Here is a 23657-nt window from a genome sequence, read left to right as displayed (position 1 = left end):
ATTAAAATGTCAGTGGGACACACACTCCCCCTGTGGCATAATAAACTGTCTATGCATGGGATACACTATCCTACAACCCCCCCCCCCCCACATCTTGTTAGCATCTCCAGACAAACACAATGCTTCTTTAATGGTTAGTATAGTGCTTCAAAACCTGACAAGACCTGTTTGACCCGAGAAAATAGAGCAGGCATATTATATATTAAATAATATCCCACTTTTCCTGCGGAGAATTCAAAGCAGCATACAAGATCTTCCCCATCTCTCACTCTAATTTAATCCTCTGAGGTAGGTTAAACTGAGAGGTAAGGACTGGCCTGAGTCACTTCGTCCACTGAACACAGTGCCTCCTTGCACAATATTAAAATACACTGACAAAAGAATACACTTTTTATTTATTTTGTTTAAATATGTATAAGCACACTTTCATATAAAATACTGCAAAGCAGCATACAAACTAAAAATACAATACTATAATAAAAACAAGAAAAACACCAGGCATACCAGCTGATTGGCAAAAAAAAATCTCAGGTTCAAAAAGCCTGTTTTTCAGAAGATGTCTAAAAGTGAGCAGAGATGACTCCTGCTGAACCTCTACTGGCAAGGAGTTCTGCAGGTCAGGGTCTGCCACACTATAGTCTCAGTTTGTGGTGAAGGCCAGCTGAACTGGGGTTGGCCTCCTATGCCCCATCAGAAGACCTCAGTGATCAAGGTGAAGCATAAAAATGTGGTGGCATGGATGGAATAATGTCTACTGCTATAGTGCAAGTACATTTTTCAGTCAATTTTAACATTGCACTCAATCTTTTCTATTGCTATGCATCAAATTAATCTAGGCATTCAGATCATATTCAGCCTATTCTGAGGACCAGGCCAAAACATTTAGGTACCCGAGGCAAACCACAAAATGGTGGGGGGACTCTGCTAGGAAAGAAGGGGTGAGTGAAGATCTACATCCAGGATGGGGGGAGGGAGATTTACATTGGGAACAATGGGGAAAGGAGACCAGCAGCACCTTCTATTAGCCAAGAGGCCACTCTAGAGCCAGCACAGGAGGAGCTGTTGAGGAGGTGACAGATTCAGCCTCCAAGGAGTCAACCACAGTCTTTGCTGTCACTGAGATGGCAGCGGCAGCAGCAGACTATGCATTGAAAGCCAGATCTGCTGCCCCTGTGGGATCCTGCTGCCTGAGGCAGTTGCCTCACCTTGCCTCATGGGTGGACCAGCCCTGTCTATTCTGCACTGATTCCAAATCAATTCAATGTGCTGGCTTTGGCTTTTAAAACTCTAAACAGTTTGGGATCAGGTTATCCAAGGACCACCCTGATCTCCAGCCTGTCACTTGGAGCTGTTAGATTGCTGGCTAACAGATATAAGACCTTTTGGCGCCACACCTTTGGAACTTCCTCTCCATGAAAACACGTACTATTGCTTCATTATTTATGTTTTAAAAGAAATCTCTGAAGATGTTTTTATTCCAGTCTGCACTTGATTAATTAATGGGCTATGCCTGAAGGTTTTTAGCTGTTGATAGTTTTCAGTTACTATGTTAATATTAATGATTAAACTGCAGTGGCTGTTATTTTCAAGTGTTTATCACCTCGGAAGGGCAGCGTGTCCTAATAGATGAGATACAATTTATTTACATACACATTAATGTAGATTTCATAATTATATAAAATCATTTTGTGCAAGACTCTTTATAGGGGGGAAATGCTCAATTATGGCTTTTAAAAAAGTTTTTAAAATGTGTTTGTTAATTACAACAATGACAATATTGTCTTTTTGGTCTTTATTCTGTGCACTTATACCATATGCAGGGCTTTTTTCAGCTGGAACTCAGTTCTGACACCATTGCCATTCTATGAGAACAAGGGATGTGTTCATGGTGAGTTCTGGCACCTCTTTTTCTAGAAAAATAGCACTGGCCATATGCAGATATTATTTGAAGTTTTGAAGTAAATTAGTTTTTTTTTATTAAATACCTTTTCCTCAAGTATATTGTCTTTATATAATTTGGTAGTGTAAATCCTGCCAGAACCCACTGAGAAGGACAAGAAAGGTGTACTTCCTTCATAGGTGACCTTATATTGCCATGTTAGCTGATAGAATCATAGAATCATAGAATCATAGAATCATAGAGTTGGAAGAGACCACAAGGGCCATCGAGTCCAACCCCCTGCCAAGCAGGAAACACCATCAGAGCACTCCTGACATATGGTTGTCAAGCCTCTGCTTAAAGACCTCCAAAGAAGGAGACTCCACCACACTCCTTGGCAGCAAATTCCACTGTCGAACAGCTCTTACTGTCAGGAAGTTCTTCCTAATGTTTAGGTGGAATCTTCTTTCTTGTAGTTTGGATCCATTGCTCCGTGTCCGCTTCTCTGGAGCAGCAGAAAACAACCTTTCTCCCTCCTCTATGTGACATCCTTTTATATATTTGAACATGGCTATCATATCACCCCTTAACCTCCTCTTCTCCAGGCTAAACATGCCCAGCTCCCTTAGCCGTTCCTCATAAGGCATCGTTTCCAGGCCTTTGACCATTTTGGTTGCCCTCCTCTGGACACGTTCCAGTTTGTCAATGTCCTTCTTGAACTGTGGTGCCCAGAACTGGACACAGTACTCCAGGTGAGGTCTGACCAGAGCAGAATACAGTGGCACTATTACTTCCCTTGATCTAGATGCGATACTCCTATTGATGCAGCCCAGAATTGCATTGGCTTTTTTAGCTGCCGCGTCACACTGTTGGCTCATGTCAAGTTTGTGGTCAACCAAGACTCCTAGATCCTTTTCACATGTAGTGCTCTCAAGCCAGGTGTCACCCATCTTGTATTTGTGCCTCTCATTTTTTTTGCCCAAGTGCAATACTTTACATTTCTCCCTGTTAAAATTCATCTTGTTTGTTTTGGCCCAGTTCTCTAATCTGTCAAGGTCGTTTTGAAGTGTGTTCCTGTCCTCTGGGGTGTTAGCCACCCCTCCCAGTTTGGTGTCATCTGCAAATTTGATCAGGATGCCCTTGAGTCCATCATCCAAGTCGTTGATAAAGATGTTGAATAAGACCGGGCCCAAGACAGAACCCTGTGGCACCCCACTAGTCACTCTTCTCCAGGATGAAGAGGAACCATTGATGAGCACCCTTTGGGTTCGGTCAGTCAGCCAGTTACAAATCCACTGAGTGGTAGCATAGTCAAGACCGCATTTTACCAGCTTCTTTACAAGAATATCATGGGGCACCTTGTCAAATGCCTTGCTGAAATCAAGGTAGGCTACATCCACTGCGTTCCCTTCATCTACCAGGCTTGTAATTCTGTCAAAAAACGAGATCAGGTTAGTCTGACATGACTTATTTTTCAGAAATCCATGCTGACTATTGGTGATCACAGCATTCCTTTCCAGGTGCTCACAGACTGTTTGCTTAATGATCTGCTCCAGAATCTTCCCTGGTATTGATGTCAGACTGACTGGGCGGTAATTATTTGGGTCCTCTCTTTTCCCCTTTTTGAAAATAGGGACAACATTTGCCCTCCTCCAGTCTGCCGGGACTTCGCCTGTTCTCCAGGAATTCTCAAAGATGACTGCCAGTGGTTCTGAAATCACATCTGCCAGTTCTTTTAATACTCTTGGATGCAGTTCATCTGGCCCTGGAGACTTGAATACATCTAGACTAGCCAAGTATTCTTGTACTATCTCCTTAGTTATTCTGGGCTGTGTTTCCTCTGCTGAATCATTTGCTCCAAATTCTTCAGGTCGGGCATTGTTTTCTTTATCGGAGAAGACTGAGGCAAAGAAGGCATTGAGGAGTTCAGCCCTTTCTGTGTCCCCTGTTTGCATTTCACCATCTTCTCCTCTGAGTGACCCCACTGTTTCTTTGTTCTTCCTTTTGCTACGAACATACCCATAAAAGCCTTTTTTGTTGTTTTTAACCTCTCTAGCAAGCCTGAGTTCATTCTGTGCTTTAGCTTTTCTGACTTTGTGTCTACGCGTGCTGGCTATTTGTTTGAATTCCTCTTTGGTGGTTTCCCCCCTTTTCCATTTTTTGTACACATCCTTTTTAATCTTAACTCAGTTAAAAGTTCTTTAGATAGCCACCCTGGCTTCTTTAGGCACCTTCCATGTTTCCGTCTCATTGGTATTGCCTGAAGTTGTGCTTTTACTATCTCCCTCTTAACAAACTCCCAGCCATCATGAACTCCCTTTCCTTTTAGTATTACTGTCCATGGGATCTCACCCAGCACTTCCCTAAGTTTTATGAAGTCGGCTTTCTTAAAGTCGAGAAATTGAGTCCTAGTATGCTTGGCTGCTCCTTTCCGCTGTATAGTAAACTTCAGAAGAGCATGATCACTCGCGCCTAATGATCCTTCCACTTCTACCCCACTAACCAGGTCATCAACATTGGTTAGGACCAGATCTAAAATGGCTGTTCCTCTTGTAGCTTCTCCCACTTTCTGGACAATGAAGTTGTCTGCAAGGCCAGTGAGGAATCTGTTTGACCTTATGCTCTTGGCTGAGTTTGACATCCAACAAATATCCGGGTAATTGAAGTCCCCCATTACTACTATCTCCCTTCCTTTTGCATGCTTGGCCATCTGTTCCAGGAAGGCATCATCTATGTCCTCCGTTTGGCTTGGGGATCTATAGTAAACTCCCACAATGAGGTCACTGTTATTCTTCTCTCCCTTAATTTTGACCCAAATGCTCTCACTTTGGCTTTGAGGTTCTAAATCTTGGATCTCTTCACAGGTATACACATCCCTGACATATAACGCCACTCCTCCTCCTTTCTTGTCTGGTCTGTTTCTCTGAAATAGATTGTATCCCTCCATTATTACATTCCAATCGTGGGACTTATCCCACCAGGTTTCAGTGATGCCTATTATGTCATATTTAGTTTGCTGTACCAAGAGCTCAAGCTCATCTTGTTTATTTCCCATACTTTGCGCATTAGTGTACAGACATTGAAGTCCATTAATCATTCCCCCGTGTCTCTTATTTAAGGATTTTTTCCTCCCACCACTAGGTCTGCGTGCTGTTTGCTCCATTCGGTCTATGACATTTGGATGATCATCTTCATCAATTGATAGACTCTTACCTTCAGGAGCACTGTCTCCCTCCCCCACATTAGTCAGTTTAAAGCCCTCCTGATGAGGTTTCTGAGATTTTTGGCAAAAACATTCCTCCCAACCGTTGTGAGGTGCAGCCCATCGCTTGCCAGAAGTCCATCTTCAAGAAACTGCATTCCATGATCTAAGAATCCAAACCGTTCCTGTTTACACCATTTGCGAAGCCAGTTGTTCACTTCCACTATTTTTCCCTCTCTCCCTGGGCCACGTCGTTCAACTGGGAGGACAGATGAGATGACAATTTGTGCATTTAATTGCTTCAATTTCCTGCCCAGAGCCTCGTAATCTCTTTTGATCTTCTGGAGGCTATTGCTTGCAGTGTCATTGGTTCCCACATGAACCAAGAGGAAGGGGTATTTGTCAGTGGGTTTTATGATTCCTTGCAGTCGTTCAGTTACATCTTGGATCTTAGCCCCGGGGAGACAGCACACTTCCCGAGACATCTTGTCAGGCCCACAGATCACTGCTTCTGTTCCCCTCAGTAGGGAATCCCCTATCACCACTACACGCCTCCTCTTAGGTCTGGTCGGGGTTCTTCCGTGAGCTGTCCGTTCCAAGGTCGCCTGCACATTCCCTGAAGACTGCCTTTGCTGCTCGTCTTCATATACCTGATCGACTGTAATGAGGGAGAGATCCTCAAATGGAGTCTGCTCTTCGTCTTCCATACTAGGGGAAAGGACCTCAAAGCGATTGCGTATTTCTAAACAATCAGAGCGAACCCTGGGCCTCCTACTTCTTTGAGTCACGTTTCTCCATATATCTGGCTCCTGTGTTGGTGAACTAGCCTCCTTCTCAGGGGAGTCCCCTGTCTCCTCCTTGGTGGAGACGGTGTGCTCTGTTGCTTCCAAGAAGAGCTCCAGCTCTCTAATTCTTTGGAGCGTAGCTACACGTTCCTCCAGTTGCTGGACTTTGTCTTTTAAGAGGGCAATCAACATGCAATTGCTGCAGGTAAAGCTGCCTGCAACCTTTGGCAAGATGGCAAACATTGCGCAGGAACCACAGGCGACTGCAGCTGTTCCCTCACCCTCCATCTTGAGAAGGTGTCGTTGGGGGTGACTACAGCGGTCCTCCATCATAAAAAGCGTGAAGACAGGACAAATAAATCCCCCCAAATAAACCTATATCTCCCCCAACAAACGTTTGAGACTAGCTCCCCTAAATCTAAAAGATGGATCAAACTCACACAAGAAAACCCTTTTTGTTCCTTCTTCAGCCGCTGCCCTACAAGCTCTGATAACTTAGTGTTATCTAAGCACTGGGGGGAGTATGAAACTCACTGGGAGGTGGGGCAGAAATACAATACAGAGAACTTGTCAAACACCTAGTTAGTAGTCACAAAAAACAGGTGGTGTGCTACATTTAACTCAGTGGGTCACAAGTAACTGTGCAAGTCTGTAACAGTTGGGTGTTAAGGAGATCCTTAGAAATCTGGTATATCTGCTCCTGAGGATAATCACCCCACATTTTTGTTCCGCAGTCATTGGCTTTCAGCCAATGGGTTGAAAGATTACCTCCAAGTTCCAGCGGTGACAAATGAGGATTGGCATCAGGTGTGTTGGCTGTGTTAACCTTTGTAGCATTCTCTGCTATGGCAAGTTCTTGGGCCAGATTTGTTGGGTGGTTTGTCCTCTTGTTGTCTGTTTGCAAATCCTTTAGCTGTGTTGACCAATCCAACACTGTGAGTGGCAAAGGCATAGCAACATCTAGGATACTCTCATTCTGAGTTCTCTTGCTCGAGTCTTTTTGAGGAAAGTAGCTGGTAATTTTACTTTGTCTCCTTCGTCGCTCCATCGGGCTCTGCGGTGAATTAGGCAAAATTCCTTGGTCCTTGTATTTTTTCCTAGTGAGGACCATAGTGGGTATATGGGTATATATGGGTGTATGGTAGGGGGTGCTTGCTTAACGACGGCTTATCTCTTGTTCTAAGCTGGAGTAAACAGTAGCAGAAGTGCCGATTTGTGGAAGTTGCCTCCTAAACCTCTCCAACCTCTCCAACTTGTTAGTTTCTCCAGCAATTTACATCGGGGCTTGTGAGGTATCAGTCATTTAAAATGTTAGAAAATATTACTGGTCTTAAGCTTTCACACTGTGCCTTGTTTCGTTTAAAATTCAACTAGGTCTTTCTCCCTCATTCAACAGCCTCACGGCGTGACCAATAAAGTAGCTAGGCAGTATAACGAAGCAGAAGAAAAGAAAACAAAAGTCCCTTGGAATAATTATCGGGTTGAACTTGCCTTGTGTTTCTTGGGGTTATAGCAGCTTCAATTCCTTCCTTTTTTTATAGATAAAAGCTCGGCGTCCTTCCGAAGGAGTAGCTGACCTCCCCCGTCTGCTAATTACCAGCTCCGTGAAGATAGGGCGGCTTGCTGAGCCCCTTTTGGATAAAAATAGGCCTTTGGCAGTTAATAAAAAAGAGTGATAATTTAAAACTGCTAAGCTCAGTTAAAAATTTAGAAGAGCTGATAAATACTAATAAAACTATATATCAACGCGGGGTAGTTTCTTCGACCGCTGCAGCCTTCTCCATGGTGTATGAAATCCATGGTCAACCTTACAGCCAGACTGTTTGGTTCTGCCCTTGAAAATGGGAAACAGCAGCTGGTCCAGAATCACAGCTTCTTGGTTAGTGGTCAGGAATGGACTGCAGAGTTTGTGCAGTGCTAGAAGAACTGCACTGGTCTGGACTATAGGTTAGTTTCCAGGCACAATCCAAGGTGCTAGTTCTTTTACAGTCCTCAATGTCCTGGACAAGGATACCTCTGGTAGCACTTTTTCCTACATAAACTGCCGTGTGTGCTTGATTTGTCTCCCAAACCCCTTTCCTGGCCTGCCACAACCAGGGCCAGCCTGAGGCTAACCTGTGTCTCCTCCCTCCCTGCCAGTGAAGATGGAGTGAGTGAAGATATACATGAGGGACAAGGGGGCAAGAAAGACTGACATCGGGATCTGCTGCCCCCAGGGATACTGTCACCTCATCTGGCCTCATGGGCAGGTGAAACCTGGCCACAACTCTCAGAGAGACAGAGCTGGTAGCTACAAGAAACAGGCCCTTTGGGGCAGCAGCACATGTGCCCTTTAGAAATCTGTCCAGAGGAGCCCAGGTCCAAAAAGAAGTTGGCAACCCTAACCACCACATTTCCGTGTTTAGAGGGCAGTGTCTCCAGGCGGAAAACATAACTTCCAAGCATAATGGAGCCCCAGTATTTTAGAAATGTACTGTTTCTTTTACTGATTTTTCAGAGGAGAGCTCTTTATTCCACTGCACACCCTTCCTGTACTGTCCAGATGACTAAACCAGGGTTGCCACATTTCAAAAGGTGAAAATCCAAACACAAAAGTTGTTGTGTTTTTTGCATTTTTAAACTATTTTTAAGAAATATCAGCAAAAACGACACTGCCGCCATGGGTTGCCATATGGATTTTCCAGGACATTTCACCGATTTCTGCCCAGACACTGCTTCCAACTTCAGTATTCCTGGTATGTCCAGGAAAATCTGGACGTATGACAACCCTAACTAAACTTTCATGCAGTGTGTATACTCTGTGTTTAAATTGTAGAATGGGTAACTTCTCAGTTGTGGTGCATATATTTTCAGGTTAACAGATAGCTAAACAATAAGTGTGGATTATCAACAGGTAATGTGCACAGAAAAGAAATTATTAAGAAAATGGTCTCTTGGAGAGGTCCAATGCAATTACGTGTGTCATATCACAGAATCATTAATGATGACTTTTCCTAAGATGTTTGGAACCTGATGGATCTGCCTGCTGTTAACCAAGTAATTTCTAGCAGTAATCACTTATGAGACTATCTCTAGAGCAGGGGTGGGAAACCTGAGGCCATCCAGATGTTCCTGGATTACAGCACGCATCACCCCTGAATATGTCAGCTGGAGCTGGTGGAAACTGGAGTCCAACAAAATCTGGAGATACACAGATCCCCCGTCTCCCAACATATTATGTCACAACGGATATAGAGACTCTGTTGTGAAAGGCCCTTTAAAATGCATGGGAGTTGTATAGCAGCACAACCATGTTTTTTCACTGCTCACATCCATTTTAATTGGGCTAAAGGAACAGGAAAACATCCTAGTGTACAAACCATTTTAACCAATACATGTGGCAGGTGTCTGTTTTTTCTTGAGTTGCAAAAAGGCTGTAGCTATAAAGCAGTGAAGAAAAACTAACCAGATCTACCCATTAGTTTTGAGAGGTGGCGGAGGAAGGGAGACAAGGAAGGTGTTTGAAATGCATTCATCATAATCACCCAGATTGTTTTGCTTGCAGAAAAAGCCTAAGAGAGAAGAGGTAATAAGGCTGCACGGCTGGGAAGGAAGACTGAAAGGAATCTAATCACAAAGTAAAACAGAATCTGTGTGCAAGGTATAGGAGCAGCAGCAGGTAAGTCTGACATAAAGAGCAACATGCTGATGACAGTACTCTGTCATTTAAACCATGAACAGTCAGTGGGGCTGTAAAACAAGAATACTTTTGTGGTAAATTATCTGGAATTATCTGGGAAAGCTACAGTAGAGGCTCCTCATTATACAGATTGATTGTTTCTATTTTAAACGTTCGCAGGCACGCACACACAAAGCCCTAAGGCCACTACTTATGCACCTGAGACAGTCATTCAGGAATGCAGACTCAGGTGCACTGCATTTCAGCAATCCCAACGGAAGCAGAATCAGTTCCTCGGTCATCTTTGGGGAAGGGGAGGGGATGCTTCTTTTGGGCTGTGTCCCACAAACCATTATTTCAGCATTTTCTTCATTTCATTTCATAACTTACATTGCAAGTAAGGCATGTTGAAATGCTGGGTTGCCAGCTTTTTAAGGGCCCTGTTCCCTTCTTGGTAGGGGCAGCCTGGTGTGTAGGGGGGAGGCTATGTTACCAAGTGGAGCTTTCCTCATTACTTTTGCCTCCTTGCCAGGAAAAGTTGTTAAATTTCTGCTCATTAGACTGCAGTTAAATGGTCAGGAACAGGGCTGGTATGAATGTTGGCAACCCTAACAGAAACCTTCAGATGTTCCTATACTATGCATAACAAAGCTCTTGTTTGTTTATGAGGGGATAATCATTTATACAAGAACAATAGTAAGTTGCATTTAGAGAGAAAAGACAACCCAGATTTACCCCCCAAAAGAATCTTGGACCTGTAAGCAGAACAAACAAACCAACCCTGGGAGAATACAGTTTATGGTCTCTTTAGGGGAAACGAGGTACAGCTTGTGGATACCAGGGCTGAAGGCAAACTCTCTACCATCAGCCTCTTCGCCAGTCCAAATTCACATCTCTTTTGGATATAAAAGACTAGCTCATTAAATGCCAAGCATGACACTGCTGGAACAGACCAAAACTGTCCAGCATATGACCCCAGGGACTGGTTTCCTTGGATTATAAACAGCCTATTCATGGTGCTACAATGCACACCTCCCCCTCTCAGAAACACTTCATAGTCCTCTCATTCCATACAGAGCTCCCTTCTGTGCTACAGAGACGGACTCTCTCTCCAAAATCAGTCTTGCTCCTCCTCCTCATGAAGTACAAGCCCTCTTATGCATCGGCCCATATCACTGGCTTTCCAGGTCTCCATTTTCTTTTTTTACTGACCCTATATTTGTACAGTACAGTACAGTACAGTAAACAGGTATGTTGCAAATAAGTAGATAAAGATTTTTCTCATCACTTGTATCTCCTTGTTTTTTTAAAAATCACCGGCAGACTTTCTGCTTGCCAGGTGTTTGAGGCAGAAGAACATGATTGTCAAAAATAGTTGCTGATCATGTTAAGACTAAAATAAAATTTAAAAATTGGTGCCTTGAAGCATTCTAATATAAGGAACAGAACCATTAAGATGTATGCAGCGTAACATAAAAAGAGATCATTAATTGATTTGAGTTTGGGAAGAATTCACTTTCAATTTGTGAATAATTAACTACATAAAACAGAATGGAGGGACACGAAGGTCATGAGTAGAAATGCATTGAACAAAATGCCCTTGCTGGTCAGTAGGTATGCTGCTAAGCAACAACCAAAGGCTCTGATTCAGCAAAGCATTTCACTCAAATCCAGCAAACTTAGCAAGCCACACTGTATAGCACCTCTCCTCTCCTTTAAAAAGCAGGTGTGGAGCAGGAGGTGAGGGGCTTGAAGTGGGCTGTGGGGAGACAGGTGGCTGAGGTGTAAAGAGAGGTGTTGGGGAAGGGTAGTAGACAATATCGGCAAACAGAGCAAACAGGGATGGCAGCTCCTTGTGTGTTTGATACCCTTTTAACTGGCCAGGGGAGGTGAGTCTGGCTGCTGAAAAATAGTCCTGGGAATTGCAGCTTGGAAAGAGTGCTACAAATAAAGTTAGAATTCTCTAACCTCTATTTACATAGCAATTCCTTTAGGAGACAGAATTATGGTTAGGGAGAATCTAGTTGTCTAAAACCAGCTGAGTAAGTAGCCCTACCCTTTTCATCTGCAGAATATCAATTCTCCTCATAGAGGCAGCAATACAATCAAAATTATCTGCAGAGAGGGATCCTATGCAGGCCTACTTGGAAGTGTATTCTGTTGAGCTCAGTGAGACTTGCAGTAAAATCCTATGCCTGCCTACCTCTAGAAGTAAACCCTTGATTTCAATGAGACCTATGTCCAGGTATGTGAGTATATTACAACCTAAATTCCTAGTAAGTGCACTTAGGATTGGAGTATAAAGACAGGGCTATATTGACTTAAGGTCAATTCAAACTATGAAGTATCTAACAAAGGCAGCAATTCTACACCCACTTACATGGAAGCAAACTGCCCTGAACTCAGTGGCACTCGCTTCCAGGGAGACAGACCCGGTATATAGGATTGCACTGTTCATTCCAATTACATTTTAGTAGTTGTGTGATACTCTTGGAAGCCCCTTTTCTGTGACAATACTGAGATATCTTATCCACCCAAAATTAATAAGAGGTGGCAATAGCCTTACTGCTGCCCTTCAGCGATTCTGAAATGTGGGATCAGACCTACACAGTGAAACAAACTAACTAACCCTCCTTAAAAGTTTATTATGGCTCTTATCTTCAGTGATAGCCAAGGTCAAATCCACTAGGGATTTGCTTCTTGACTAGCTCCAGGCCTCATTTATTTTATCCTTGTTGCTAATTTCAGCTGCTATGTTGACTTTCCAAACAGCGGAGCGGGGGTAAGGACATTTTCCAAGCTTCAGACCCCCCCCCCCATCTCCTGGGTCAACAAGAATAAAACTTTCCACAGGAACTCTGATTTCACAACATATTGTCATGGCTATCAGATCAAAAAGAGAAGAAGGCCTACAGCTTTAATTATTTCACAGAAGAGCTTTTCTCACCGCTTGCTGAAATCCCCTTTTCAACAGAAACCCTCTCCTCTTTTGCATCTCACCTAGGGCTTTCAAAGGTGGAATTGACGGGGGGGGGGGGAGAACAATTTTGCGGGTTTCCTTTAAAAATGCTTTTGGGGTATCCTGGTTTTTACTTTTTGAAATATGGCAACCCTGTCTCACCACACTTGCATTCTGTTTATAGAATGGGGGGAAAATATGTTGCAATTCAGTAGTATCAATGTGACTGTTTTGTATTCACGGGTCTTTACAGTGTAACCTATAAACTAATAGCAAACTGATTTTATAGTCAAAATGGCAACATTCACACACAAACAGGTTTGGGGAAAACCCGAGGTTCATAGCAGTACAAGAAAAATATTTAGAGGGAAAGCCTTACAGGGATGAGGGGTAAACACACACACCGGTGGGGGGGGGAATGTTCAGTGAGGGCTGAGCATGGCCAGTAGGCACAACATGCTGACTTACTGTTAAAGAGAGAGAGAGAATAGAACAGAGTATCCTAAAAAAGGTTAGCTGGCACACCACATTGCAACATTTTGTTGCAGGTTACACTTGCTGACCACTCATTTGGGAGAATTCAAAACTATCCCTCTCTACACTTAGTACCACCAACAGTCGTACACACATTTACACAGCCTGCCACACACCTAAATAATATGCACTACACTCTTGTGTATGCATGCCTGCACATCCAAGTGCACCTTGTTTCTGGAGAGCAGGGAGTGAAGGGAAGGCCCAGGCACATTTCACAGCATTCTGGCTTTCTAAAGCAAATAAATGTACAAGTAGGCGTGAAACATATTTTAAAAAATAAGGAAAAACAAATACTGTCTAATTTAACTATACCTGCGGTTTCCTCAAGGTCTTGGTCATCCCATGAGAGAGCTTTCTCCTTTTCTTTTCAAAGAGAGAAGTTAGCTCATGCTCAGAAGCATAAGGTCCATTCAGAAATGACCACAAGCAGTGGACAGGACCTAAAGGAAACACAAGTCTAGGGGAATTGACAACTGCTCTAATACTCCTAGACCATACTCCCATTTAATTCCATTTTCATCCCAGCAAATAGATTAGAAAGTAGTAATTGATGCAAATTGTTCTCCTGCGAATACAAAAGGGAGGTACTTGGATATTTGGTTAAATGGATAAAAAGGCAAGGTTCTGTGCAGTTTCTGACCACCTGAGGCATAGACACAGATGACACTGTCCATTTCCTGAGCAGCACAAACTGCAGGGCCTGTATAAACTTTTAGGTAATAATTGAGCAAGTAGAAGATAAAATGAGGACTTTGCGAAATATATGATTCAGCAGACCTCAGTAGGGCACAAAATCATGTGTTCTTGCTTATGAGCAAGAAAAAGAGGCAAGAGAGAAGTCTGCAGATATCAGACAAAGACTGATTCTTTTCATTATCTCCTTGCCTGCCATTTCAGGACCACAAACAGTGGACAGGACCTCGGATAAATGCTGGAGGCAGTGCTTTTTTGGTTTTGAAAAGAGGAATAAGGCTGCAATGCTGCACACACTTACAAGGGAGTAAGTCCCACTGTACTCACATATTGCTTTTGTCCCACTGTTGCCTCTGGTCAAACAGTTGTTGAAACAATACGAAATGCTGCAAAACCTGTTTGTCAGACATAACAATGGGATGAGTGCATATGCCCTACTCAATGGCACACTCTATCTTCAACTCTGAAAAGCAAGCAAAACAAATCACTTGTCTCCCACTAAAGAGCTTCTCTTGGGATTCCAGAGACCACTTCTGAGCAAGGTCTGTCTTTACCCAGAATCCTCCTACCTCAATATTTCACAACAAAAACTCTTCCTCCTTGTTCCAGGGGTCTAGAACACCACCAGGTACTCACCTGCTCCAAAGGATACATGCTAGTATTGCCAGCTTTTCTCTAGAGAGCCAGACCTGCCATGAATTCCACATCTACTTATGCTAGTCAAGGATGTTGACTTTCAGCATCCCAAAACCACAACACGGAACAATTTCCAGGTGTGCTGTAAATAGTGCATGTTTGGCTTTCTTTTCAGAGCAGAGACAGATATGGGGGCTATTTTAATTTTCTGTAGAATTTTATATTGGGTCGAGAATTTGGCCTATTCATCTGTTTTCAGTAATGACACCTACCCTGGAGACAGGACAATTAAGAAACCTAAATAAATGCACAACACGTGGGATACAAACACTTCCTCACAACTACCGGTCTGCTCAGAATTTATTCGGGTAGCCGGCCTCTCATCTCTGAATAGTCACTACCTGTATCCATATAACCTCAGGCAACCTCAGGGCCATGGGTTCGAGCCCCACTTTGCGCAAAAGATTCCTGCATTGCAGGAGGTTGGACTAAGATGACCCAAGTCTACGATTCTGATACAAAAAGCAAGAAACACCTCCCTTCTATTCTTTGACCACCTTTCAGAGCAACCTACTCCCAACTGCTCACACACACCTGTACAAGTCAAACTTTCTGATGTCTTCCTATGAAGTTAGGCGCCGAGGCTGCATCCCTCCCCACATTTTCACGGCAGTAGTAGCGGCCCGACACGTGGCTCATTTATTCAGAAGTCGCCGGGGATGCATTCAAGGCAGGCATGCTCAAATATGATTGCGCCGAGAGCAACCAACTTCCAAGATCCCTCTGACAAATAGGCGCTTTTAGGGGGCACCTGGCGCTCCAGACATACCTCCTTCCTAAGGCTCAAGGCCCCTCTTCCACTCAGTCCAATGCGAAGAGGGGGACGTCGACTAGCCCCGTGTGGCCATAGGACAGGCTGCTCTGGAAGAGACCACTATCCGTGCCCCCCCCACCCTTGAAAAAGACCACTATTCCTCCCACCTGCACATATGCGCGCTGGCAACCTCCCTCAGCTGCAGGTACTTTCCCCTTCCCTCCCCACGCGCCCGAAGGTGTCAGTCACCGGCCCCGCCCCCGCCCTGCCCCCCCGGGGCCCCTCGCCGATTGGGTGGCCGCCTCTCCCTGCCTACTCCCCCTCCCCTGCTCGCACGAGGCTCCCGGAGACAGGCCCGCCCCACCCCCACATGAAAGGAAGCCGCGCGCATTTGCTCCCGCGGAGAGACTCACCCTGCCCGCGTCAATCCGGCCGGCCGACTGTTGTCATAGCGGTGGGTCGTGCAGCCCTGGCCGTGCGCCACGGGTGTCCTCCATAGGCAGCGCGGGGTGCTCTGACGTCAGCGCGGAGACACGCCTCTCCCGCTCGCCGTCTCTTCAGGAGCCGCGTATTGGACCAGCCCCCGCCCCCCTGGGCCGCGCCAGATGAAAGGGATTGTTCTCCTCGACACCTTCGGCGCGCCAAAACGGCCGCGCTTTTCGCCATTAGCCCTCCCGGAACCCTATATATAGGCTGCTGCAGCCCTATCGGGGATTTAGCTCAGGCGGGAGACACGTGTCAAAAATGGAGTGGCGGCATGCCAGTGTGACAAAATGAACTGGGCCACTTCAGATGATCGCTAACAACAACAACAGACCGGAGCAGCAACACAACAGAACAGCAAAGTGTTGGTTTTGAACCACTGTTGGTGACGCCCTCGATCCAGTACAGGGTTTCTCAAACTTGGGTCTCCAGCTGTTTTTGGACTACATCATCCCTAGCTAGCAGAACCACTGGTCAGGGATGATGGGAATTGTAGTCCCCCCAAAAAAACAGCTGGAGACCCAAATTTGGGAAACCCTGATCCAATACATTTTGCTGTCTGAGGCAGACATAAGAAGCTGCTTTTTACTGCGCCATACCATCGGGTCCATCTAGCTCAGTATTGTCTACACTGACTGGCAGCTGCTGTCCAGGATTTCAGACCAGGATCTCTCTCAGCCCTACCAGGAGATGGTGGAGATTGAGCCTGAAGCCTTCAGCTCATAAGGCAAACGCTCTAACTCTCCCCTAAGTAATTTTGGGCACATCAGGCAAAAAAGAAAGGAGGCCATTTCCCCCTCCTTAGTAAAAATACAATAATAAATAACACTTTGCTTCCCTGCCAAATCCGCCACCTGAGGCAGCTGCCTCACTCCGCCTGTAGTCCTGCTTTTCTGGTGTGCTACTTTCTTGTTTTCAGGGATTTTGCTCAAACTGGAGGGCAGGGAGAAGTATTCAAAAGTGGAGTCCCATACCTGTTGCCAGAAGTCGTACAGAGTATTTTACCACCTCTACGTTTGATGTCCTACCATGTAGTTCTGCTGCATGTGCTGAAGACCCAGTGCTATCTAGAGATCATACTTCTGTCACCCCACCCAGGAAAGCAAGTGAGGATTTGCTGTTTTGATAACTGTGTGTGCCAATTTCCTACACGCATGTGCCAAAGTGACTCACAACACAAAAAACAATGATACAATAACTGCAGTACATATAACTGTTACAAAAAAGCCTCCCTTTAATTCACTTGAAAGGCAATCTGGCAGGCCACCAACTGCTGGGAAAGGAGGGGAAAGAGCATCCAGCTGTGCAAAGGGAGATAGGAGCACAATTTTTAGTGAGCCCAACATGTTTCAGATCCAGTTTATCCTCAGGGGTGTTCTCAAATCAGGATTGTCAATATGGTATTGAAATACTGTTACAATTTGCTAACCTGGCACTCTGCATTTTTCATGTTAATTGACTCTTTTTCATGAACAGTCTGAAAAAACTTGGACCACCATTCATAGACTCATGGAATTGTACAATTAGAAGGGATCATGAGGGTCATCTAGTCCAACCCCTGCAATATAGGATTCTTTTGCCCAGTGTGGGGTTTGAACCCATGACCCTGGGATTAAGAGCTTCATGCTCTACCGACTGAGCTATCCTTGTGATTCATCTGCTTTTACATAAACTGGTTACTGCTGAGAACTCTGTGAAGTTCTTCCAGGTTGGAAGTAACTGTACAGGAAAATACACAGGAAATCAGATAAGGAGAGACAAACCAAAGAGAGCCAGATAAAAGTGACCAGTGGGCCCTGATTTGTTGTAGGTTTGCCTGTAACATACCCACATTTTCTCTATCTTTTTTTGGGCAGGCTCCAGAATGTGCAATGATCAGAGCCCAGTATACACATGTCTGTTTATTGGCATGGTGTGTGTAATGTGTAGCCAGCCTCTTGAGCTTGCAGTTTTTGTTGAGCAGAAAAGCTGAGTATGTTTTGAATTGCTAAGAAAATGCTAGTGGTTATGATGGGCAGAGTGTGTGTCAGGTAATCTAAGAGTTAACCAACCAGAGAACTATTGTTATTGGTGGCTATAAATATATGTGAGTGAATGAATGAATGATAGATAGATCGGATGAGACAAGATCGCATCAGACCAAAGGCTGTCAAGTCCAGTATCCTGTTCCCATATTGGACAAGCAGAAGCCTATTGGAAAACCACATCTAGACATGAACACAAAAGCATTATCCCTACTGTGTATAGTATACTTCGGAGATCTCTGGGAAAGTGCACCGCAACCCTTAATGGAACCCTTTTCAGTGAGAGCCAGGTCACCCAATGTCAAGGTGAAGGGTATGTTTTGCTCTCACCACAATAGTATCAAATACAGCACTTTGCCTAGCAAGCATTCACTTATATAAGTGGGGCTAGGAAAAAATATTTTGCTGCCTAAGGCAAAGAACAAAATGGTAATGCACCCATTCCACATACAAAAACCTGACAGGACTGCCAGCTGAATCTTCTTTCAAGATGGTGGTGGGACAACATCTTCCACCATACACAGCTTAGGAGGTACAGGACTAACTTGCTTAGGAAACTCAGGAATGGAGGTGGGAGTGCACCTACCTCCTGACATCTTCCACCTGAGGCAGCTGTCGCATTCTGCCTAATGGTAGGTCTGGCTCTGTGTGTATAAAAGGGGATACCAGCAAGTGGGGGCTAAACCTTATGCCTGCTCCTATATTCACATCTCCACCTCTCATATTCACATTCCTGATTCTTAACCTGTGTAACCCCATCCTGTGTTCAGTTTCACACTAAACTGTGATAGTGTGTTGAAGAGAGGGTTACATTTGCATTTCTACCTACCTCACTGCAGCTAATGGCCTTGTTATTGTATATAATATGAGACCTGTGTCTTTTAAATAATTCACCAAAAAGAGGGCCACACTTTATTGCAGATGGGAGAGAAGGCCAAACCATTTGCCTAGTCAATTGTGAAGGCTGCAAGGTTTTTATAGTTAGGAAACCTGAATGAAATGTACAATATTACATCTGTTGAAGTAGTAGTGTGCGTAATGCACAAATGAATCCAGTGGGTTTTAAAACAAAAGCAAAAAACCTGTAATCAATAAATAAGTAAATAACCTCCAGAACTATTTGAATACTGGCGGAGGGGGCAGGTAACGAAAGGATAAATTCTCAGCTGATCCAGAAGTTGGGTTGTCCTACTCCCTTTAACAAAAAGAACAGTTGATGTTATGTGGGGGCAAGACTTATAAAAGGGATTAATCCAGCTGATCTAGAATGTATACTGATGTCAGTATGGTTTGGATTTTACTACTCCACTTTGAGGACTGAATGTGATGTGACAGGGGCAGCCATGTTCACAATCCATGTTTCCAGACCTAGTGTTGCAGTGAGTGTTAGATTTCAGGGCTGTAGTCCAGGGACCCGGGTGGGTGGGGGGAATTGCCACTCAGGGCATGGCAGGTTATGGTGGCAGTGGCAAACCTCCCCCATGTTAGCAGCTAAGCCAGCATGCTGGAGCTCACCTGGACAGGTGTTCACTGCTGCAGTATTCATTTTTTCTTATTTTAATTTTTTTATATAGTTGAGAACTGTGATCCATCCTTAAGCACTCACCCTCTCCAGCTCCAATACCAGAAGGAAGCCCAACTCATGGCTGTGTACACATTGATACCTTCCCTCCTCACTGCAACTGACTTTCTTACATTGCTGTGTACACTGGAGAGGTTTCTTCATCCCGGATAACATTGGCTGATTTTGTTCCCCACACTGCATTGCTGTATATATGCAATGCACACCCCTCTGCTTAACCTCAGCTTTCTTTTTTTCTCATCAAATGGAAGCTGGTTAAAGGGGAAGTGCATCAAACAGGAGTATTCCTTAAGAAGCTGCAGGATTCAGATGCATTGTGGCTAACATCTTGTGTGCTCAGCTTCAAGCACCAGCAGTGGGAGCGCAGTGCAGTCAGAGTAAACCATAATGTGTACAACAACACAGCCTAAGAGAAAAGTGTCTGAAGCAATAGGAGAGGTACTGCCTGGGAGGATCCAATTTCCCTCGCCCACATGCTTCTTGAAGTTAAAATCAGAATTCACTCTCCTTTTATATGTGTGTGTGGTCAGAACAGACACATCTATAAACAGATGCCCTCATCATATCCACTTTGTTTTCTCAGAAGAACTCACTAAGTTATCAGTAGCAACATGGATGGGCAAAAAACCTCTCCTTACTGGCTCTGGTGCTGAAAACCTGACACATTCTGACTGAAAGCCACAGCTGCTTCCACTGCTGAGCTAGGCTATCTGTCTCACCAAGTCGCATTCTCCAAATACATCACTGCAGAAAAGCCACTGAACCCAGAAGCAGGCAGACAGGGAGCCGGGCCAGCCCATGCACTCTGGCAGCCACTCTGCATGTGCCTACATTGCTATGCTCCTATGATGCATGCTGGCCTCTATGGTTGCATTAGGGCATGTGCTGGAGCAGTGAGCAAGTGGCAGTGAAGTCTTGGAGGACAGAACTTTTTCGCCAAGAATACTCTGCACCCCCTTAGGTAGTCTGATTCTCTCATGGGTGGTAGAGGACACTGTCCTGTTGCTAGTGCAGAAATAAGATTCAGCTACCAGTCCTGAACCAATAGGCTTCTGTACATGCCATGGGCTGATGTGGGGGCAGCCCTGTTCTTCACCTTAAGGTAGCAAAGTGCATTGGTCTTGCTACTGTGAGCCAGGCATACAACAATAGCATATGCTCTGCAGTCCCCTGCACCATCATGGGTGAAAATTGCACATGTGCCTGTTTTGCAATCATAACATATATTTGGGACATATATTTGTTATCTGAAGAAGTGGGCATGCACACGAAAGCTCATACCAATAACAAACTTAGTTGGTCTCTAAGGTGCTACTGGAAGGAATTTATATATTTGGGAGTGACTGTAGCTGCTTCACACATCTCCCTTTCATATAGGAGATATATATCCACTATTAAGTGTGAAGAGTTCATGCATGTTTATTTCACTTCATGAGCACATAGCAGGACTGTGGTTGCAATGAAAAGGCATACATGTGTTCCTCCCTACATGATAGTAGAGAAGTACTGCTGGCACATCCTATTTCCAACATGAAAATCATTGATTCAATGTGTGAAGCATCCTTACAGCTTGCAAAATCCTGTAACTGAAGCAAAACTGCTACTGAGCTCATTCAAGAGGGTATGTGTATGTGCACATATTTTCCATGATGCATGGGTGTTTTTTCATATTGAAAAAGAAGTTATGCATGAAGCAGCCCCAGAATGAACACCAAGTATTGAAAACAAGAAAAGTCTTATGATACCTTAAAGACTGAAAGATTTATTATGGAAAAAGTATTTAGGGACCAAATAAATGTTATGTCATCATAAATCTGTTTGCCTTTAACATGAAACAAGATACTATGTTGACTTTTCTCCAATAGACTTGGCTAACCCCTCTGGAAGTTGTTGCCAAGTTTTGAAATTTTACCAGCAGCCAGCAGAGGGGGCCTTAGGCCCATGTATATGTATCACTGCAATTTGACATGCCCTTTACCTAGTCTGTCTTCTGCATTATGCATAATCAGGCAAAGTGCAGAAGGGTGCAAGCATGTATTTGAGGCTTGAAAGGTCTAAAACAGGTAAGTTTGAGAGGTGTTACTAGCAAGATTTACATCATAGTTCTTCAGCTGAGATCTGATGCACAGCAGAGGAACGCTTTGCAGATCCAACAGTGATGGTGGAAAAAATGCTGGAGATGGATCAATGGCTCATTGGACGCATAGTGGGTGCCCAAAAAAAGAACCACCTGTTTGGTGCAAAGTACTCTATGTGCTGTACGTAAAAAGAAATACCTGCAGTATCAGAAAGCCTACTTGTTATTCATTTGTCTGTAGCTTTTATTTCTTTTTATGCTGTATTGTAATATTGTACACCACCACAGTTGTTTTCAGATGGTGGACAATTAATAAAATTATTTAAATAGAATATGCAGATAATCCATTACATGGACAGAAGTCCCATTGAAATGAGTTGGCCTTTCTTTGAGTAAACATGCTTAGAGTTATTGTATTGCACTTGTTGCACACGAATCAGAATTTTAAAAAATGGGAAAGTGCAGCAATTCAGAGGCAAATTGAAGGATTATGTTGGATTCTGTGGACAGAGGAAAGATGTAGTTTCAGATGGACCCCCGATGTCTTCACTGTCAGGTTTTAATGATTGAATGTGTAGTATGAGAAGAGAAAGCCTGGAAACATATAAAGAGTACATTTTCAGAAGAAGAAGAGGAGGAAGAGGAGGAGGAGGAAGAGTTTGGATTTGATATCCCACTTTATCTCTACCCGAAGGAGTCTCAAAGTGGCTAACATTCTCCTTTCCCTTCCTCCCCCACAACAAACACTCTGTGAGGTGAGTGGGGCTGAGAGACTTCAGAGAAGTGTGACTAGCCCAAGGTCACCCAGCAGCTGCATGTGGAGGAGCGGAGACGCAAACCCGGTTCACCAGATTACGAGTCTACCGCTCTTAACCACTACACCACACTGGCTCTCTGCATCATTGATTAGCAGTAGAAGGGCCATAGCCGAGTGCTAGAGCATCTGCTTCAAATGCAGAAGGTCCCAGGTTCCATCCGAGGCATCTTCAGGTAGGATTTTGGGGTATCTCCCATCTGAACCCCAGAAGACCCATTAAAAGTCAGTGTCGCCATTGCTGAGCTAGATGGATCAGTGGTCTGATTCAGTACAATGCAGCTTCCTATGCTCCCATCTCTGGTGAGGGCAGGGCTTCCAGATGAGAAAGTGTGGTTTAGAAGCATGTTTTGTGCAAGCATTGAAGAATCAGAATGGAACAGACATTCCCATCGTTTCCTGTTAGTTGACAAGTCCATTCCAGCCAGGTCCTTTCAGAATCTGCATAGAGATGAATGGTGCTATTTAAACTCATTTTTGAATGATCTCATACCAGGGGTTGGATAGTAAGATAACCAAGTTTGCAGATGGCATCAAATTAGTATGGATGATAACATCAAACAGACTGTGAAGAGCACCAAAAGGGTCTCTTCAAACTGGGTAACTGAGCAACAGATGGCAGAGGAGATTCAACATAAATAATAAGTGCAAAGTAACATACATTGGCTATTGGGGAAAGGGGAACAGTTCCAACTTCACATATATATATTCCAGTGGGGTTTGAAAGGACTGCATTCACCTGTAAGAGATCACGGGGTCATGGAAGTAGCGCTGAAAAAGTCAGTCTGTTGTGCTGTGAGGTTTTTTGTGGCTTTGTTTTTAAAAGGCAAATGTGATGTCAGAATGGTTGGGAAAGGGCCCAAAACTAAAACAGCAGATACCACATGGTCATTATATAAATCTCGTGTTCCCACATTTAGAATCTGAAAGCAGTTCTGATCGCCCCCACCTTGGAGATGGTGGAGAACTGGAAAATAACTCAAACGGAGGTGGGGTATTGATAGTTGAAGCGTCTTCCCTCTAGGAAAAATTCTCGGGAATGTGAGGTTTTGTTTTGCTTCTTTAAAGAAAGGAGTAGGACTAATAGGGTTATCCTAACTATGTCTACTCAGAAGTAAGTCCTTTTGAATTCAGACTCAGAAGTAAGTCCTATTGAATTCAGAGGGGCTCACATCCAGGTAATTGGGGTCAGGATTGCTTCTTTACTCTGAGATTTACACGGAGGTTTATAGTAACCATACATGGAGAAGAACGGCGAGGGGTGGGGTGTTTTTCTCTGAAAGCCCTAGAACACTGATTGACAACAGGTTCCTGGCAAGCAAATGGATTAATTTATGGAACTAATGGCCACAAGATGCGGTCGTGGTGACCTGCCTAGATGGTAGAAAAAGAATTAGCCACATCATTGATGATCAACTATCAGTGCCTATTAGTGCTAAAACATACACACACCAACGGTTAAACAGCCGCATGTCCCTGTTTGTCAAACGCTAGAGACAAACGACAGGGGATGG

The 23657-nt window shown here is 44.2% G+C and overlaps 1 protein-coding gene across 3 annotated transcripts in view; it reads right to left on the bottom strand.

The window, feature by feature from the left end:
• Positions 1-15701, bottom strand: part of SLC43A3 (solute carrier family 43 member 3) — a 46678-nt gene extending 30977 nt beyond the window's left edge. Inside the window, exons 1-2 of one of the 3 annotated variants that reach the window (XM_053398486.1) lie at positions 15577-15684; positions 14041-14108 (exon numbers count right to left, since the gene is read on the bottom strand). The gene's annotated coding sequence lies outside the window, so the exon portion shown is untranslated. Of the gene's footprint in view, positions 1-14040; positions 14109-15178; positions 15350-15576 lie in introns of those variants that run through there. The other 2 variants (XM_053398477.1, XM_053398494.1) reach the window with 2 other exon arrangements.
• Positions 15702-23657: the final 7956 nt, after the last annotated feature.

Source organism: Podarcis raffonei, chromosome 1 (assembly GCF_027172205.1).
Source record: "Podarcis raffonei isolate rPodRaf1 chromosome 1, rPodRaf1.pri, whole genome shotgun sequence".
NCBI classification, from domain to species: domain Eukaryota; kingdom Metazoa; phylum Chordata; class Lepidosauria; order Squamata; family Lacertidae; genus Podarcis; species Podarcis raffonei.
Note: the sequence above shows the minus strand (reverse complement) of the source record. Positions and strands in the feature narration are given on the sequence as shown.